Here is a 22,323-nt window from a genome sequence, read left to right as displayed (position 1 = left end):
ATTCATTATTCATTTTTGGCATAAGTCATAAGACTTAGGGAGAGAGCTTTTATTAGAGTGTATTTGTAACAATGTAAATATGACAAAGCATTATTTAAACTAATGTCAAAGGGGGAGATTTTTGGTGTCAAACAATCAGCCATTTACAAGGCAGAGTTAGACAATTATTATACGACTGAGCTACTCTATATAGGCTAACTCATGTACATAAGTATGTATGTACTAAGCTCTATAGGAGCCAAGTAAGCACATGGTCACTGAGTATTTTCAATACAAGCCAAGATCAACAATGATAGAGAAGATTGAAGCATACAAGTGCCAAGTTACATAGTAGCACAATACAAACCAAGCATGGCCAAGTAATGTAGAGTTTACATAAAAGTTAGGAATGGAATAGATATTGACGTAAATCATTTTCAAACAGACATGGAAGGAACATTTAACATTTATAGAGGTTGATAAAAATATTTTTATGTGTTAATGACATAGATTACAGATCCCTATGTTTTGTGATCAATGATTCAGATGGTGAGGCTAATAATGGAAGCATCTAGAAAAATCTTTACAAAACTCTTCAAGTTGAGAAGATCTTAACCTAGATCATGTGACATGGAGATGAGCGGATAAGTGTGCATACAAATAAAGAGAAATATGTGAATAATGAAGTGAAAGATCAAGATTAGATCAGAAAAACAATAAAAGTGTTATGTTATCTCTAAATAGAGAAAGTGACCTATTCAAAGAAATGAGAAGGGAAGAAAAGTTTCATCAGATTAGAAGAGAGGATTAGTTAGCAAGGAGAAGACTCGAAATTAGTTTACAAAGAACACCAAGAGTTAAGTACTGAATCATTTCTAACTAACTTGAATTCTAGGGTAAATCTCTTAATAGAGTGGTCTTAAGAGATCTTTGTAAATCTCCTAATAGAGTCCTTACTTTATTGTCAGTGTTAAATCCTCTAACAAGGTTAGACCTAGTAGTCTCTTAAGCTTTTAATAGGACAGAACCCTCACAGGGTAGATCATTTATTATGATCAAACATTGTAACCCTAGCAGAATAACTCTGTTAATGCAGTAGTGAAGATTTTTAGGTGTAATCCCCACCCTAGTTTTACCTTCATTGTAGAGGGTTTTTGGGTAGAAAATATTGTGTTGCATTTATTTTCATGCATGTGATAAATCAGATTTAAAAATTATTACAATAAATTTATTATTACAAGTTTTAAATGCACAAGTTAATTGAATAACAAAAATGAATTGGTGAAAAGTAAAAGTGCTTAAGATTCTAATTCACACCCACCCCCCTCCCTAGTATTTTATTTTCTTGTTTATGCCTCTATCAATCAACATTTATGATGATTGAGAAAGATGAAATGGTTGTAGGTAAATGTGGAAAGACAAAAGACTCAAGACTATTTGACATTAAAGCCCCTAAGAAGAATAAAGATGAAGATAAAATTGACAAACTTCTAGGTTTGATTAAGGATCTTCATATAAAATATAATAAGAATGAAGTAATGAATCCTAATATGAATGGTTAACATTACTAAAAGAAATATAGATATAGGTTGAAGGACATACCTTATAACATACATTGGAAAGATGACAAACCAATAAGGGACAATGAAACTCCTAACCCTCTGAAGAAAAGTAACCATTATGTTGAATGTTTAGTGTCAAGAAGCATATAGGAAATATAAAATCACTAAGTAAATGATAAGGGAATAGTGAATACATCATCATACATGCCCTTTTGGTGGAGAGGATGACTATCCTAAAGATGAATAGATTTCTAATATTCATGTGATGAGAGTGAGACAATAATACTCTCAACGATATTTTTTCTTCTAATAATGATGAAAAGTCTATATTGAGATCATCAAGTAATGAAGAAAGAAGCACTCTTACAATTGAAACAATTGAACAAGCAAGAAATGATTATAAGTTAAGGAATAGAATCATAAATCCTGACATGAGAAAGAATGCATAAATGCCAAATCTCTTTAAAAAGTATAAAGAGAAGGTGATGCACAATGATCAACAACATATCAATCCACAAGTAACTTATTTATCAAACAAACAACAAGTAGGTAGGCAATTGGTAAGTAATAAATCATTCTTTTCTAATGCATTATCATAATTGAAAGTTTTAGTTCCTTTTTTATAAATTATTAAAATTCATGAATATGGAAAATAGATTTTAAATATTTTATCTAAAACAAACAAAGAGGGGTATGCTAAAGATCATAATGTTAAAGTAACAACAAGTTTTTACCTTGGAACTAATTTAAATGAAAGTACCCCATAGGTAGATCCTTTCGATTTAACTCTATTGATTAATAATCAGTTAGAAATTCCATAGTGGATTCAGTGGTGGCTATGAACATAATGCCTATTGAAGTTATGATTTGGTTAGAAGGAAAATAAAATTGGAGTTTTCTTATGCAACTATTTCGATAAATGGTCAAAATATTAGAATTTATAAGGTATTGAGATTTGATTACATTGCTGAAAACTTTCATCCAAATATTAGAGTTAATTTATGCCAAACAGATAGATTGACAATTTTGAGGTAAGTATAAATAAACCTATTCAAATTATTGAAGATACTAATGAGGATCCTATGTAGGAAGAAAATAGTGATATATGGCACACATATTTTGATGGAGCTTGTAGAAAAGAAGGTAATGGTGTAGGGGTAATCCTTACATCCCCATCAGGTAAGGTGTTTATGTATGCATTTTTGTTAAACTTTGAATGCACGAATAATATTTCTCAATATAAAGTTCCAATCTTAGGATTAAATATGGAAAGATTCCATTAAAAAAAGTTGCTTTAAGTATTTGGAAATTCTAAATTAATAATATATCAGATTAGAGATAAATTCATGACAAAAAACTCAAGGTTAAAAGAATATAGAAAGTATGTTTGGGACTTGAGTTTGTTACAATAGATTGACATCTTCTTACAAGAATTTGTGCAAGTTGAAATGAAGAATATACCTTCTATACCTAATAACGTGCACAATTGGCAAGTTTTTGAAGATGAAAAATATTTTCTTGAACTCTTAACATGTGAACAAAACTATCTAGACATTTGTATTGATTGCAACAATCTTGTAGAAAATGAAGATGGCAAGGACGCTATTCTAGGAGAAAAAATTGTTCAACTCAAGTTTAACAAAATACCAAAGTGATTAGTTTATTTGGATAAAATATCTAATGAACATGAAATTATCATAAAGACATACACCTCTATTAATATTCAAGAGAATATTGAGAATATTAAGCTTGAAATGAGCATCCTCTCAGGGAGGTTTTTATTGGGAAAAATCTATCCAATAAAGTAAGGCTAGAGTTAATTACTATATTAAGGAAATATAGACATTTTTTTCCTAGTCATATGACGATTTAAAAGAAGATAGAAAAGACTTGTTTCAACTTGAATTACTTTTTGAACCAGATGTAAAGCCTTTTAGATAGATGTAGAGACTTATAAACCCGATGTTAGCCCCTAAAATTAAAGAATAATTGATTAAAATGAGGGATGTTTTTATGATAAATCCTATTAGATATTCTACATGGGTTTCAATTTTTTTTCCAATTAGAAAGAATAATGGGGATATACGATTGTGCATTAATTTCACAAATTTGAATATATAATCATTGAAAGATAATTATGCTTTACCAGATATGGAGGTTTTATTGAAAAAGGTTATAGGAAATGAAATTTTGTCAATGATGGATGGGTTTTTTGGCTACTCTACACCAAAGATAGGTACACTTCTCTAAGCCCTTCTACCCAAGGGATCACATAGATTGAGAGCCTTGAATGGTGACTTATAACTCCCTAGTCATGATGTACAAAGGCTGCAAGCATGAATGAAATGATTCTCAAATGATAATAAGAATACAACCCATTGCAAGTACATCATGAAATGGGAGATTACAAGACAAAAGAAAGGATTCTAGTGTCCAAAAATCCACATGCAATGCAATGCTAGTGAAACTAAGCTATAAAATGAGACATAGAACGCAAACTAACTAGAAAAATGAGATTATTACAATCCTTCTAACTAAACTATGTGTGTTATTCTAATGTAAAAAAGGAAAATATTCTAATATAACATGGTGTTAATATACTATGATATGCAAGTGAGAGTATGAGGCTATAAGATCTTCCAAACCTCCAAGAGTATCTAGAAAATCCTGCAACATAACAATTGTACAAGAAGATTCAATCCAAGATGAGGAGAGAGCTCCCTCTTTTAGAAAAATATAGATGATAGAGATCATGAGACAAGATGATCTAATAAAGGGTGGGGAGTTGACTTTTACATGATCCACATGTACAAGTATTTCCACCAGTTAGAAATAGTTGACTTTTGTATCTCCATGTGAGATAGAAACACTTTTGTTTTATTTCTAAAGTGGGAAAATTCTTTTATGTGTACAACTTAGGATAATAGATGAATGAGGTCTTTTATTTAATTTAAACGGGGGAAATGTACCTTTGCATTAAATAAGAACTTAGGATATAGTGGTCAAACTATAAGATAAAATCAAATAAATTTATTTTTTAAGATTTTGATAAAAAAAAGGCTATTTAATATTTTTTGCGAAAATTTATGAGAAGGGGACTAATAGTCTAGATGACCATTTTTAGTGAATATAGTTACAACCAAGTGAAATTCAAGGAAATAGAGCAATACAAAATGACATTTACTACTCTATGCAGGATGTACATGTATGTGAGAATGTCATTTGGATTAACAAATGATGGAGAAACTTTTCAAAGATCAATGCATTTTGCATTTGAAAGAATTATTCATTACATCTTGGTAGTCTATCAAGATGATCTTATTGCCTATTCAAATAAAGAAGACAATCATTGCAATCATTTAGAAAAAATCTTTAAGAGACCCCTTGAATATGGGATATCTCTTAGCCCCAAAAAATATCACTTTGGTGTCAAAGAAGAAAAAATATTGGACATATTGTATCGAGAGAAGGTACGTGGATAGATCTTGATAGAGTAGCAACTATTGATAATATAAAGGTTCCTAAAACTATTAAAGTTATTCAGTCATTTTCTGGGTAGACTAGTTATGTAAGGAGATTTGTGTCTGATTGTACATAAATTAATAAGCCTATGTACAAGATGTGTAAGAAAGGAGCAATATTTGGTTTGGGATGCTAAAGCTTTACAAGCTTTTGTATATATAAAGAAAGAAACAAAGGCAACCCCAATTCTCAAGTCATTAGACTTCAAGAAACCTTTTAAAATATTCTCGTTTGCATCATATCATAAAATTTCTATAGTCATTCTCCATAAAAATGAAGAAGGAAATAGACAACCAATTTCTTTTTTTAGCGTAAGTTTGAAAAGATCAGAGTTAAATTATGATATCAATTAAAAACAAGCTTATGCTTTAGTAAAACTAGTTAAATCTTTTAGACCATATTTGATAGGTGATGATGTAATAGAATATGTCCCAAATGATGTATTCAAGGACATTTTTAGACAAACAAAAACTACATGAAGGAGATGTCGATGAATTGAAATCAAATACAAGAATTCAATATCAACATTCAATAACCAAATTAGTATGAGGTAAAGGATTAGCTAAGCTCATGGCTAGTTTTGACTTAGAAGCAACACATATAACTCAAGTGGAAGAAGAGTACTTTGTAGTAAGCACTAAAAAGTACCCTTGGTATAATGATATCAAGAGTATACCATGACATCATAATGAAGCCACCCTAAGACCAAGGATAACATGTCAAGCGAAAGCATAAACTACCCCTCTACCAAGAACTCCATGAGTCCTTAAGGTGCAATTATGTCCACACACTATGAAAATTACCAATACTAAAAAGTGCAAGATGCAAATTTCAAAGATGCTTTTGTAGCAATAGGATCTATGACATTCTAAAACATTTTCAAACACTCAATAAATATATAAATGCCTATAACTTCCACTCAATCATGGTATTGATTCACCCATGGAATCATAAATACCATCTCCTACATGAAGATCCTCTAGGTCTACATACACAAAATAGTGTTAGTAGCAAGTGAAACCAAGATCTCAAAACCAAGAAGATACAAACTAAACTAGGAATTAATCATGTACTACCACCTCATCACTATCACAGGCTCCCACTAAACCATGTATCTAAGCTATCCATGAAATCATGATCAAAAACCATTATCAAACTATGAGAATCATTCGAGGGAAAGTGCACATCATTAGATCCTCAAAAGAAACCAAATAACTATGATCCTATACCAGGAAGATATACTACCACAACTAAATTAGGAATCCAAACCAATGAACATCAATGAAGTACTTGCATATCCAATCATGCCATGCCAAAATCCATGGAACCATGATCACATCTATGAGTTGAACATCCAACTCTCAAAGTGTCCAACTTGTCAACATAAAATATTCAATCACAATCCTTCACCATGATTGTACTTGGCAACGACATCTCATCCCTTCTACATGAAGATAACTCATAAAATCATGTGACAAAGGGAAGATAACTCAAGTCCAAGCCAAAAATATGAATATTCATCAATAATGAAAGATCAAAGACAAAAGAAAACCCATATCCAAGCAATAAATGCAACTTGTAAGTATATACCTCTTACAATAGTGCAAAACTTTTCAACCTAACATGTTATCATACATTGAAAATAAGTATCGATAACCATACCATCATGAGAAAACAAAAAAATATTAGTTGAGTATACAATGACATAAAATGTCAAATCTCCAAATCATACAATGTCATGAATTTACAATGTTACCATAGTCAACATATATTATAAATCATTTAGATCAATATATCACATAATAAACCATGCCAAACCTGCAATAAATCTAAATGAATGGGTAGAGCTCTCCAAGAGTTTTTCTATAGGCTATTCTAAGTCCAAAATCTGATTCTACATGTCCAAGCTATGCCCAAATAAATAAATAAATAAATCTATGCTAATAATAAATAACATTTGACTTTTGGGCTTATAAAACATGACAAAATGTCAAAATCATAGAATTAAACCAATATCAAATTATTGTATTTTGAATTAGCTTTCTAATGACACTAAAAAGTCTAGAATATGACATCTTGAGTGAAAGTTATGAACATTTTTAAAAAACCAACATTTTTACCACTTTCAAAGCAATTTTTTTTGGTGAAAAAAAATTTGTCAAGGTTAAATTTGATGACCATTATGGCCTAGAACTAAAAACCTTTACATTTTCTCTCAACATGGTTGAACTAAGACATATTATATATCAACATTTATGGAAAGGCCAACCTGAATCTAGTGGCAAGGTGTGGTTTTACCCAAGAGGTCATTAATGCAAGCTCCTCCCTAAAAATCTCATTTTAATAAAACATCCAAAAAATCCTTTTGACCAATAATTTTACATGCCCAAAATATACCAACAACCCATCATAACAATAAACCCAAAACCCTCAAATAAAAAATAAACAACATCTATGGAAAGGCCAATTTGAATCTAATGGTGAGCTGTGGTTTTTCCCAAGAGGTCATTACTACAAGATCCTCCCTAAAACCCTTATTTTAATGAAACATCAAAAAAATCCCTTTGACCAATAATTTTACATGCCCAAAATATACCAACAACCAAAAACCCTTAGATGAAAAATAAACAATCTATGAAAGCCATATATCATGTCTTGAGTTTAATTCCTTCATGCATTCCCATGGATTTGAGTTAGCATTACAATAAAAAAAGCTTTGATACCAGTTGTAAGGAAACATTCAACCAGAGGCATTACACTTTTCACATAACCAATAATAGATTCAAAATAAATAAGCTCTTAAAACCCACACAGAAGTGAATAAAAAACATACCTACATAAATGTGACACAAGATATATCCTAGGAAACCCTCATTGATGGTAATGAATCAGCCTCAAAAAGCATCCATCACCATGTATTATTAAGAAAAAATAACATTCCAATGCATGGAATCCTTTAATGACATAGTCAGAACCAAGCAATCCATATTGTTGGAATATTTAAATATGGAAAGAGTACTTATGAGAGGGGGGGGTGAATCATAAGTATCATACTTTAGCCAATAAAACTTTTAACTAAAAGTAAATTGCATGCATGTAAATACATCAAATAAACATGTAACAAAACACATGCATCAATAACACTTAACACTAGAATTTGGTAACCTAGAAACCCTCCAGAAATAAGAAGGTAAAACTAGGGTGGGAATGATACCCACAAAAATTACTGCAGCAATATTGTTCAACCACTTCTGAAGGTTATCCATATTAAAGGCTTTACACTGTGTCAATAGTGACCTAGTTAGAGGCTTTCAAACACTTAACATGAAGTGTTAGCCTCTTAAAGGATTTCATCACCTAGTTAAAGGATTTATCGAAATAGTTGTTAAGCTAACCTATCACCATAGGATTTTCATTCTAATACAATTGGTAGAGAGTATTAGGTACAATAAACCTGACTGATTACAATCCTTGACTGCTGATTGCAGGCACTTGTTCTATTTTCTCTGATCTGGATCCTTTTGTGATCTGATAATCCTCACTTCTAAAAATAAAATTCCTTTCGAACCCTGTATGTCTTCTCACACCTCTTGTCTCTTACACTTTACAATGAAGTTTTGTCTTCCTTATAAAGACATTTGAAGATTTAGGGTTAGGTATGGATCTACGATCCATATTCAATCTTCATTTTCTGCTCAATACTTATCTTTTGCTGATTGGTTGCATGCCTTTAGCATTTTTCTTATTGGCTGCATGCAAATTGCATAGGAAAAATAAAATATTTGATCTCATCATTAAATCCTTCGAGATTTACCTTATGTTAGCTGTAAAAACTATTTGCATCATAGTTTGTGCAATTACAAACTCTTATGCTGATCTTACTGAGTTACTCGGCTCCTGAAGTATTGTTGATACTCGACACATGCTATTTCCTGGATAGCTTGGCACCTTAACAAAATTGTATTACTCGGCACTTGTTAACACTCGGCACTTTTACTTCACTTGGTAGCTGATCTTCACTTAGTATCTAATCTTCACTCGGTATCCGATCTTCACTCGGTATCTGATCTTCACTCGGTATCTGATTCTTCACTCGGCATTTGAAAATTACTTAGCACACATAATGTACTCGGCATCCAATGTGGAATATGATTAAGTGTGTTGGCACTCAAGTGTCAAAAACATTATTATGTTAACAATCTCCCCCTTTGACATGAGTGACAAAAACACTTAACTGACCTTATAAATACATTTACTAATCTGATTGGTATGTACATATTGAAAACTTTGATCAAAATTTGTGACTTACAATATATACCTCAAAAAATTTGTAACTCCCCCTGAGTTGATTGTGCCTTATCTGTATATCAATTGTAACTCCTTTGTATCTATTTTGTAACTCCCCTTATTAATCTATATCTCCCCCTTTACAATCTATATCTCCCCTTATTAATCTATATCTCCCCTTATTAATCTATATCTTCCCCTTTTTGACACTTATGTCAAAGAGTGTGTAAGGATTAAGACCATATTTAGCCAAAAATGTGTTATTTACCTTCATAATCATTTTGAGAGCTACATTCCAATTGTTCAAAGCAATTTCTAGTGACTTATGCTAGATAGCAATCTTGGCAGCAAGTTGAATAAGTCCATCTAATGTAGAAAGATTTGGATCTTTTTTGAGTACATTTTCAACATATACTTGCTCTTTATGGAGTATCTCTAAATGTGGGGTAATGGAGGACTGGAGCTATATTACTTTGGCCTTAATATTAGCCTCATCTGCTATTAAGACAGCTATTTCTTTGTGAGTGTGAAGCAATTGAGCAGAATGCTTCTCACTTTGAGCTGGATCACTTGGTAGTTGCATGCTTGAAATGTTTAAATTTCTTTCCAAGCTCAGTATCTTTTCACTTGTTTCTTGTGTGAAGTATGAAAAATCACACAACTTTTTGTACAGTGAGAATATATTCTCAAGTACCTTCTTCACCTTGTCAATAAGCTTTTCCAATTCAACTTGTGAAAGTGAAATTTATCTTGATATTTTCTCATTCACTTTCCCTTGAAATTTTCTTTCTGACCATTCCATAAGTTTTGCATTGGTTTCTAGGTCTTCACTTATCATCTGGTCAACAATATCTATTAGTTTCTCTGTGATATGCTTTGACTTATCTGGTGATTGCAAACTAAAGGCATCCATAAAGAAGTCCTTGATATCATAAAGTGTTTGCTTATGTTTATACTCTTTCCTGAGTATTTCCTATCTTTTCCTTCTATTTAGTGCATCCCGCACTTCATTGATTTGATCAATGGTTATTGATTTTGAGCCATAGCTCGGTATGACTATCTCTTCATCTAATTCAGGGTCTCCATAGTGAAGTACCCTTTCAACTCTGGTAGTACTAGATAATGGTACTGAAATCTACAATGGCTGGTGTGAAGGAGTTCCTAAGGTAGGCAAATTTATTAATGTTTGGATTGCCTCTTGTTCTTTAGGGGTTTTACTATTTCCTCCTCCTTCTATTTACCATGATCATTTATTGTTATCTGTGGAAGTGCACCTTGTGTTTGTGCTGTAGGATCAGATGTAATAGTCTGTCCTATTTGTTCTGTTCCTTTTTCTACAGCTGCACTTTGCTTTTGTCTTGCAACATCAATTATACTTGTTGGTATTTCAAATTGACTACTAGTAGTTGTGATAGAAGGTGGTTCTTGTGTATTCACCTTATCTTTAACTATACTTTCTACTAGTTTCTGTAACTCATCTATACTGACCAAGACTGGTTTTGTACATAATATTGCTTGTTGTGTTGATTGGTCAAGAATTCTTTTTAGATCTTCTGCAGTTAATGGATTAATATTCTGACCAAAAGTATTAGGAACATCAGTAATCGTCTCAATTTCTGCAGGTGAGATGGATTCTTGTGGAGGGCTAGGGGGTGGCAATTGTGTGTCTTGCACACTCTGTTCTGGTTGCTGCTCTTTCTCAGATGTTGCCATTTTGTCCTGTTTTTGTATCTCTTCCTCCTTTCCATCTTTCTTTTCTTCTTCTCTTTTCTTTTGTTCTTCTTCTTTCCTCTCTTGTTCTCTTCTCTTTTCTTCTTCTTTCCTTTTTCTCCTCTCCTCTATTGGTATAGCTACTTCTTCCTTGTATTCTTCGTCAAGAAAATCTTCAATCTTTTTGTACAAGTTCTTCCACGATTTCATTGTTCTTTGAACAATCTCCTCCATTCTATTTTGAAGTATAAAGAATGCCCTATATTTGGGTGTAAACCTGTTATTATGCCTTTTGACTACTTTTCTGACTTGTTCTCTGGTCAAATCCGGCAATACACTGGCTAGGGTTGATTCCCTCATCTCCTTCTCCATTTTTAAGCAAAAATGCCATCTGTCTTCTACAATATTTGACAGCTCCTTTGGCAATTGATCATCTAGTTCAAGTGGAGTGTACTTGAACTGTGCCATCATTCCCTACACTATTTCTTCTATTTTATTTTTTTCTTCTTTTTTAAATTTACTAAAATCAACTTTATTTAAATTATTCAAGTCACCATTTGCAATCTTTTTACATAGGGTATCAACTGATGAATTGCTTACCTTTTCTGTTTGCTCTTCGTCATCAGTGTCAGGTTGAGCCACGTTTCTTCTTTTCCTTGGCTCTTCTTGCGATTCCTTGACTTGTTTCTTCTTGGTAACTTCCTCTTTAGCCTTTTGAGTAGAGGCTCTTGTTGATGCTCGTGTTGTTGGCTTTTGAGGTGATGGAGTGGCAACTTTGTTCGATCTGGTCTTGGCTGAAGGCTGTTTTGTTTCCTTTCTCTTCTTTGGCTCAGCTTCAGTTGGTGCTTCCTTAGCTTCTTCTTCCTCTGCACCTTCCTCCTTGTCTTCTCCAAGACCTTGAGTTAGTTCCATTGGCTCTTGTTCCTGTTCATCTTCATCCTCACTGTCATCTTCTTCTTCTTCTGCCTCAGCCTCAATTTCTTTGCCAAACTTCTTCTTGATCTTCTTGATTAATTTATCTTTATTCTTCAATGTAGAAGAAATTTTTAATTCCATGTTTATTTTTGATCTTACCACATCATAAGTGCCAAAATGTGGTGCATTTTTATCTACTTCCTCTGCCAATAATGCAGTTATTGCTGCTGATGCTTCATCAATATTAATTTCGTATCCAAATTGCCTTAGCCATCTTACTCTTTGTATTACTGCTTGAATGTAAGTAAAATCAATGTCAACTAAGAAAAATATGTCATTAGTATGCTTTTCTAGTAATGAAGCTGGTATCCTTGACCTTTGCTTCATAGATTTCTTGAAATCTTCAAAATAGCTTGTCATCAAAGTATCAAAATTTTCTCCCATTTGCTCTATATATTCATTAATTTGTGCAATGATGGTTCTGTCATTCCTCCATGCTATTTTACCAAAAGAAGGAAATTCATTATGTACATAAAAGAATATGCAAAGTAGGATTGCTCCAAATTTGCATTGTGTGCCCTTTGTTCTTCTTATGGCAGCTAGCTTTTCGTTGATCTATTGCAATTGCAGTTCTGCAAGATCATAAGTATGATCCTTTTTCACCAATTTGTAACCTACATCTACTGCAATGCATGGTACACTGTTGAGTCTACTGGATTGATAGAATTTATGGGCAATGACTCTAACAGAAAACTCAACTAGAGGATCCTTTATAGTATGAATTGTCATTCCTCTTTTGTTCCATTGTGCACCAGTATTCCTTTCAATGACCTCCTTTGATTCACTTCTTAGGGTCTTGTACCGATCTAGGGTTGGGTACCCTATTAGTCTATGTATAATTTCCATTGTCAATTTGATGGGCATATCTTCTAACCACAAGTTTCCTCCATGGATTATGCTTAATACAAGTCTAACCCATTCAGTTTTGAATACGGTGGGAAAACTTAAAACTCGGGTCAAACCCTTTCTTTCAATGATTTTAAATTCTTCTTTCAATGCTCCATCTACACATAGTTTATCATAAGCTTGTCTAATTTCCATATCTCCTAGAGCTCCTATCTTGTAATTGTAACATTTCCTCACATCTTGAACCATTACAACTTTTTGGGGAATGTGGGAGAGAGCTCCGGCTGGGTCATTTTTGTAAGCAACTTCGGGAATAGGGCAAAAATCAGGTTGCTTCACTTCATTTGAAACTAACTGGACTTCAAAAGACTCTTTTTCCCTAACTTTCTTTGAACTTGATGCCATTTTTGTAAACTAGGGTTTATACAACAAATGGGTATGAAACTATGTAGCTCGGCACAAACAAAAATATCTTTAGATCGATGGAAAACATGTTGAATGTGGTTGCAATCTACTTGAAATACTAGATTCTTGCTATGAACTCACTCAACTCTCTTTCTTCTCCTTTGCTTCTTGATCGCGATGCAAAAAATTGATTGAAATCGTGATAATATACCCTAATTTCATCACATTGAATACTCAACTGCCAACTCGGCTTCTAAAGAAATTTTGACCTAACTCGGCTTCCACTATATTTCACTTTTACTCAGCTTCCATTGGAGTTTTCCAACTCGGCATCAGTTATTTTCTCAGTTGCTGTTGGGAGCTCGACATCTGTTGGAGTTTAACTCGGTATCCAAAGTCACCTTGACATCAACATTTAGTTTTTGTCTTGACATCTTGTTTCATGTAGATTTATACTTTGCTTAGCTTCTTTGTTTTGGGACTGTTGTATGATATAGCTTTGTATATCTGTCTTGTGTTCTTATTGTGCTTAGTTTGATGAAGTATGATCACTTGACCCATTGGGTGAAGTGATCCCTCCACTTGATGTGTTGCACTCTTCCTTCTTTTTCCAAGTCTTATTCATTTTCTCTCTTATCTTTTCAATGTCAATATTTTGTTTTCCTTTGTTATCTTCAATCTTGGGTGCCTTTGATCTTGTAGGACAGTTTTTGCTGATATGACCAGTTTTTAAACAACTGAAACATGTAGTTTGATTCAACCATCTTTTGTAGTTTCTTTTGAAATGTGTTCTTGTACAATTCTGTGGTATATGTCCATATTCTTGACAATAGTGACAACTGTATCTGGTGTTGTAATCCCAATGATAATGACTTTCATTTCCTTCTATTTTTGCTGGTTGATTTGATGTCTACATAGGTTTTGATCTACATTCAAATTCCCTATGTCCATACCTTTTGCAATTATAACAATGTCCATCAAATCTCTGAGTCCTTGTGACATTAGATCTGCAATTTTGTGTCATATGTCCTTGCATGTTGCACTTGTGACAAAAACTTTTGGGTATATTTGATTGATTGAATCTTCTACTCTTGCACACATTAGCTATATGTCCCTTCTTATTACAATAATGACAAGTGGGTTTTGAATTCTTACTTTTATCACTTCTTTGTTCAGCACTCTTTGATGATTCCCCAAATTCAGTGCTATTGTATCCTAGTCCTGATGTATGAGAAGATTTTGTTGATTTCAGCAACTGTTCAAAATACTTGATTTCTTCACTTGATTTATTGAGATTCTCTGCTACCTCCTTTTCTTTGTTCAATTCATTCTGCATTTGCTCATTTTGCATCTTCAAGGTAGAGATCTCAATATCTTTTACATTGAGTTCATGATGAAGGTTCATCATTTGGGCAAGTGTATCCATCTGCATGTTTGAGATCCTTGTTAGTTCAGAACATTTTTCTTCAAGTCTGTTTGCAAGATTTCTTTTATCATTTTCCAACATCATTTTATCTTCAACTGCTCTTTTCTTGTGTTTAGTAATTTCACATATCATTATGGCCAATGATTCATGTTCCATCTTGAGAGATCTTATCTCATCTACTTGAATTTTATTTTTCTCCATCAATTCTGCTATTTCTGCATCAAACTCTTTAGTGTCTCCATTGGAAAATATGTTGGTGGTATCAATCTCCTTGTAGTGTATATCATTTTCAGCTATGGCTAGATCCTTCCTCTTTTTTAATGAGTTTCTCAACTTGTTTCTGAATTCCTCCAAGCTATGCAAAGCAAGTTGCACATCTATCAGTTGATTTTCAATGATCTTTCCAAGTTTGAAAGCTTCCATCTTTAGATCTTTTCCTCCAAGCTGTTAGACTTTTTCCTTAAGAGAACCTAGATTAATCTCTGATACCAATTGTTGGAATATTCAAATATGGAAAGAGTACTTATGAGAGGGGGGGGGAGGGGGGTGAATCATAAGTATCATACTTTAGCCAATAAAACTTTTAACTGAAAGTAAATTGCATGCATGTAAATACATCAAATAAACATGTAACAAAACACATGCATCAATAACACTTAACACTGGAATTTGGTAACCCAGATACCCTCCAGGAATAAGAATGTAAAATTGGGGTGGGGATGCTACCCACAAAAATTACTGCAGCAATATTGTTCAACCACTTCTGATTGTTTGCCCTATTAAAGGCCTACCCTATTAAAGGCTTTACAGTGTGTCAATAGTGACCTAGTTAGAGGCTTTCAAACACTTAACATGAAGTGTTAGCCTGTTAAAGGATTTCATCACCTAGTTAAAGGATTTATCAAAATATCTATTAAGCTAACCTATCACCATAGGATTTTAATTCTAATACAATTGCTAGAGAGTATTAGGTACAATAAACCTGACTGATTACAATCCTTGATTGCTGATTGTAGGCACCTGTTCTGCTTTCTCTGATCTGGATCCTTTTGTGATATGATAATCCTCACTTCTGAAAATAAAATTCCTTTCGAACCCTGTATGTCTTCTCACACCTCTCGTCTCTTACACTTTACAATGAAGTTTTGTCTTCCTTATAAAGACATTTGAAGATTTAGGGTTAGGTATGGATCTATGATCCATATTCAATCTTGATTTTCCACTCAATACTTATCTTTTGCTGATTGGTGGCATGCCTTTAGCATTTCTCTTATTGGCTGCATGCAAATTGCATAGGAAAAATAAAATATTCGATCTCATCATTAAATCCTTCGAGATTTACCTTATGTCAGCTGTAAAAACTATTTGCATCATAGTTTGTGCAATTACAAACTCTTATGTTGATCTTACTAGGTTACTCAGCTCCTGAAGTATTGTTGATACTCAGCACATGTTGTTTCCTGGATAGCTTGGCACCTTAACAAAATTGTATTACTCGGCACTTGTACTTCACTCAAAAGCTGATCTTCACTCGGTATCTGATCTTCACTCAGTATTCGATCTTCACTCGATATCTGATCTTCACTCGGTATCTGATTCTTCACTCGACATTTGAAAATTACTCGGCACGCATGATGTACTTGGCATCCAATGTGGAATATGATTAAGTGTGTTGGCACTCAAGTGTCAAAAACATTATGATGTTAACACATATGAACAAGAATGAATCTACATATCACATGCATCCTTTCAACCTTTCAAAATTCTCCCTTGGCTAACTTGTATTGCCTTTTCTTGCTTGACTCTCCTTTTCTCACCATTTGCCTCTACAACTACCCTTTTGGTTGCTTTTATAGTAGCAAATCTCCATAAAATGACCAATTGGTATTACATAAACTAAGTGCTACCAAACCCCCACTTGACCCCTATTTAATATTGGGCATTTAATTTATTTTCTCCCAATGTTAAATAATTACATCAAATATTATCACAATGTTATAAGACAAATCATCAAGAATATTTCATGGGAATCTCTACATGTTGCACACATTGCATAATATTGTATAGCTAGTATTATTTTATTTTATTATATATTGTTACACCTAGGAGCACTAAGATGGACATGCAACATCTATATATTCCCATGAAATATTCTTGATGAGTTGTATTGTAACATTGTGAAATATTTGATGAATTATTTAATATTGGGGAAAAATAAATGAAATGCTCAATATCAAAATATGGGGTGAATGGGTTACCTAACACATAGTTTTAACAAATTTAATAGTCAACATTTAATTACTTTTCCCCAATATTAAATAATTACATAAAATATGATCTCAATGTAACAATACAACTCATCAAGGATATTCTATGGGAATCACTACATGTTACACACCCATCTAGGTGCTCGTAGGTGCAATATTACATAATAAAGTAAAATTACAATATAAATAATATTGTGCAATGTGTGCAACATACATAATATCAAAAAATTCTATGAAGAAATGAATTTCCAATGTTAACATGTGTATTTTTTAGTATATATCATGTTTATCATTACGTTTTATTTTTAGTTTTATTAAATATAGGTTGTCTGACCATTTCAAAAATCTTGATTTGAAGCTTCGAGAAAAATACATAATCAAAAAATAAAACATTGCAAAAGTATGTCCATTAAAGGTATGTGTGTTACCTTTCTAGAAAATCAAATACAAATCAAATTATATTGATAAAAAATAACTTTTTAAAATTATCGTTAGTCTCAATTTTCTACTGAATAAAATCTATATATTTTTAATGAAATTGAATGAAACCAACTAAACTTGCTAGATATTGATGTTACTATTCTATCTTTCAAAGAATTTTTTCATTTCCATTTTAATTTTTTTTTATCTTGATTAAACAACTTGTCACTCTTTGAAAATGTCAATTTTCATATAAACCACTTCTCAAACAAGACAAAAAATGGACTTCAAATGAATTTTTAAAAAATTAATAATATTGTTGGAAACTAGAAAGAAAATGCTAAAAATCACTAGTTTACATCATCTTCAAGTTATTTATGGTTTTGTACACATCTAAAAATGAAATTTATTTTTAAAATATCTATTTTAGTCTCAAAGTTGGCCAAAATGTAGGAAGCATTACTATGGCAAGACCCTATATTAATGAATGATGTGCTAAATAATGGTATCAAACCTAGGATAAATTATTACATTTATAATAATAAGTATATGATGGAAGGAAAGATACATGATACAAAGTCTAGACAAGCAAAATCATATTCATATTTATTAAAGAGGATATGATTTATAAATATATCTCCTATACTTAAGACTAAGGCTAAAGGCATTTTGTACTATACATGTTCTAAGTACAATCATTTGAGTATAAAATCTAGCTGACAATCAACTTTGCATTTGAGTTTGAAATTCATCTATGCTAAAAAAAATTACTACATCATTTATGAACAAGTGATTGGCTTGTTGATCAATATATTTTTAAAAATAATTTCATTAATGGAGTTACCTTATCAACTGTCTCAAAATAACAATATTTTTTTTTTATAGAAACCAAAGCAATCGTGTCACTATTATGAGTTATGATATCAAGGCTTTTTGTTCTTTCCAAAGGTTTTTTCATTGTTTGAGAAAATTTTCTTTCATTTTGGTAAAAAGAGGGAAAATGATTTTTATTTTTCATAGAGTCTAGTAATGGTGCGCCTCTTATGTCCTCAAATTTGTAGTTGAATTTCACCTAGGTTAGGAGTGTACAAGACCCTAAGAAGTGTTTAAAGCCTAAATACTATCACGAGCTATTAAAAAATAGTGAGCTCTTAGATATTTTAATAGAGATGATATTATGTCCCACTAAGAAGTGTTTAAAGCCTAAATACTATCACGAGCTATTATAAAATAGTGAGCTCTTAGATATTTTAGTAGAGATGATATTATGTCCCATTTCTATGTGTATCATCTTAAAATGGAAGATTACATCATTTAAGATCTTTTAGGTCCCATCCTTTATAGGCCTTATGGAGCATGGATGGATTCATGCTCAATTAACTCTTTTTCTTATTCTACCCAACATCATCCATTTTCATCAATACAACATTTAAGACCTCTGGGTTAGCTTCTTTTGAACCAACCCTAGAATAGATCAACCTAGGTCCACCCATTCTTGAATATGTAAACCTATTATAGACTAGGTCAATTTTTCAACTTGTTTCCTAGTGATTTTGAATCTTGGCGCCAATTTTATCTTAGGGTTACAAATTAGAAACTCAGGTGACCCCATTGACTTGCTTTATTTTCATTCCCAAAAACTATTATAAAAGGAATCTGAGGAACCTCATTTTGATATCCATAATTAATCTAAAATGATCATAGAAATTAAAAATACAAATTCAAGATTTCAAACATTTAATAAAGCATGTTTTTATCAAGCATTCAAGCTTTCCAAAGACACAAGGACCCTTAGTGAGCATTTCTTCTTCAAGATGTATCATTTTTCTAGTCATGAAGGGAGGAGGTATGAATTGAGGCATTCATAATGTTCTTCATTGATGAAAATTTACATCCATGGCTCTATGATGTGGTTTTGATAGATCCAATTCATTTATGGAGATTTTTTACATCCTTCATTGCAAAATCAACATCTACAACACACGAGCATTCCAAATCCTTATTGAAAATGGTTTCTACAAGCAAGCTGATTACTTATTTTTTTCTTTCTTTCCTTACATGATTTACATTTAACTTTCAATGCTGATTCATCAATATAGGGATTGAACAAGGCAAGACCTCATCCACCCCAAATAAAAGCCAAGTTTTACAATGTGCATGAGCAAGATATCCAAATTGTGATAACAAATCTAGAAACTACTTGCTACAAAATTTCCAAAGAAGTTTGGTAGACTGTAACACCCCGCCAAGGGATCCAAAAGAATTAACCTAAAGTTTCACTAAGTTTGCTAAATTTTTTTTTTTTTTTTTAAAGTAAGAAAGTATGACATACACATCAAACAAATAGTAGCGGGAGCAATAACATGTAATCATCGACAAACATACATTGCAAGTTACATTTCTTAAAGATCCCAAGACATTGAGTCACATTTTAAATTTAATTAATTCGAAGTCTAACAACTATCACATACAGAGAAAAGAATAATCAGAAACTCCAATGTCCATAATATACATTTGTTCCGAATGCTCCTTGGCAAATTAATTCGGAATGCTCATTCATCCACTATACATGTCACAGGGTATGAAAGGCTTAAAAGAATATACATATGTAAAGATCAAGATACAACATCCTCAAATCCATGATACAAAGTACAGTAAAAATATATGAAACTATTCACCATACATGATACATCCATACATCCATAATGATAAAACATCTATCATAAAATCTAACCATCCATCATACTAATCCAAGAACATAGTGTAGGTAAATGCCAATCACGAAATCTCCAACCACGGTGACCACGGAACGGATCTCAATGGTAAGAGTAAAAGCACTACCACCCGACCGCGTGGCACCTAAATGGTCCACTCCCACCGCGCTGAGGAGATAGTCTCAAGTCCCAAATAGGATAACAAAACCTATAATCATAGATACTCTCTAAGTCCAGGAAATCCTATAAGTATGCTAACTCAAGGGTTCCTAAAAAGATCGACATCTATATCCCAGAGGTACCACAAGACACGTAGGAAACCCAATATGAAAGCGGGAAAGTATCATCGCAAAAGTCATGTAGAAGTTACCCGAGCAATCCCTTAGGAATCCCGGATCCCTACTGATCCTGTGGCCACTAGTATCCTCTCGTACTGACGAGGCATACTATGGAATGCAAGGTCATAACCAAGCGTCCTCTCTACCCCATCCTAGTCTGTACTAGCACTCATGGCATGGGAGAGAACAAACAATTATCTTGTTAGGTTCATTTTCTCTCATTTAGTGTAAATGTTTTCACTTATTAACAAAGACTTACAATGGGTTTCTCAAGGCAGCCTCTTAGGGCTCCGACCCCCATTGCAAGCCACTTCCCGACTCTACACATAGATAACCTACCCTAGCTCATGAACTCGTAAATCAAAGAATCATAATAAAACCATCTCAGTCCTATACGAGCAACTGAAAAATATCATAAAAAGATAATCCACAAAATTACATTAGTTCTTCATGAGCAACGGATAACATCAAATAGTAATCATGTAATCACGACAGTCCTCTATCAGCAACTGAAGGCATCAATGATAAGTCACAAAATCCAATGGTTCTCTAATGAGCAACCAGAAAGTAATACAGGTATAACTGATCGAGACTCAGAAATGGTTATCAAATATAACTGATCGAGACTCAAAAATGGTTAAGTTAGGTATTCTCAAATACATACACCTCAGCTTCGCATAAGGAAACTGGAAAGCAATCACAAATAGTAAACACAATCATGTCATAGAGCACTTCATCACATTACCATGGTCGGGTTAAGAAAGATCGAGACCAAATCATCATGACATCACATTCACAACCCCGAGCCTCTGGTAACAACCTGAACTGGTCAACGCTAAACCAACCCCAAAACATTCAAAGTACAAAGACAACATCAAAGTCTCAGAGATTGGATCTGAAAGTATATTATTTGAGTTAAGGTAAGGTTTATGTTTCAGTTTAATGTCAAATTCAAGTAACAAAGTTTTCATATTTACCCCCCCTTACGATTAACCCTTTCTATAATAACTTCCATTAAGTCAATCTTCCAAATTTACTATCTAATCAGATAGTGTTCATTATTAATTAACTTTAATTAAACTAATTTTAGTTAAAGAAATCAATAATCATTTGATCTAATTACTTATTTTAATCTATCCATTAATTGTTAAATTATTAATATTTAACCAAATTATCAATAATTTAATATTTACCATTTATGTGAAATACATTTAATATTTATTATTTAAGTATTAATAAAATAAAACTTTTATTAAATAAAAATATATAATAATTTTATTAATTAAAAATTTTAATTAATAATAAAAATCATTTTTTGTAAATAATATATTTAAAAAAATAAATAAATTTACAAACTATATATATATATATATTTTTTTAAATAATAATAAAAAAAATAAAAATCAAACTTTTTAAAAATAAAACCGCCGGCTTAAATAAGCCGACGGCCTGCCGCAGTCCTGCGGACGCAGGGCCTGCGGCAGCAGGTACGTCGTACCTGCTGTCACAGTACCTGCGACGCAGGTCTGTCGGCTGAGCCGACCGTGGGGGGTGGGCACGGGGTAATTCCCTCCCCCCCCCCACAAACTTATAAAAATTATAATTTTTTTTTAATTTAATTTTCTTTTTTTTTTTAGAAAGGGGGTACAATCAAAATATATATAAACATTTTTAAACTATATATATATATTAAAATAATTAATTAATTTTTTTTTTTTATATATATATAAATATATGCCTTGAAAGATTGTTTCCTCCTCTATCTTGATATAGAAAATATAGTCATTCATCCAAACGTTTAATCTAGAATCTCGGTATTAAATTCAACCCTTCCCATTTAAATCTCATGTTTGAAGAAGTTTATAAACAAGT

The sequence above is a fragment of the Cupressus sempervirens genome, chromosome 6 (assembly GCF_028749045.1).
Source record: "Cupressus sempervirens isolate cs-2001-9-10 chromosome 6, ASM2874904v1, whole genome shotgun sequence".
Classification (NCBI taxonomy): Eukaryota; Viridiplantae; Streptophyta; class Pinopsida; order Cupressales; family Cupressaceae; genus Cupressus; species Cupressus sempervirens.
Note: the sequence above shows the minus strand (reverse complement) of the source record.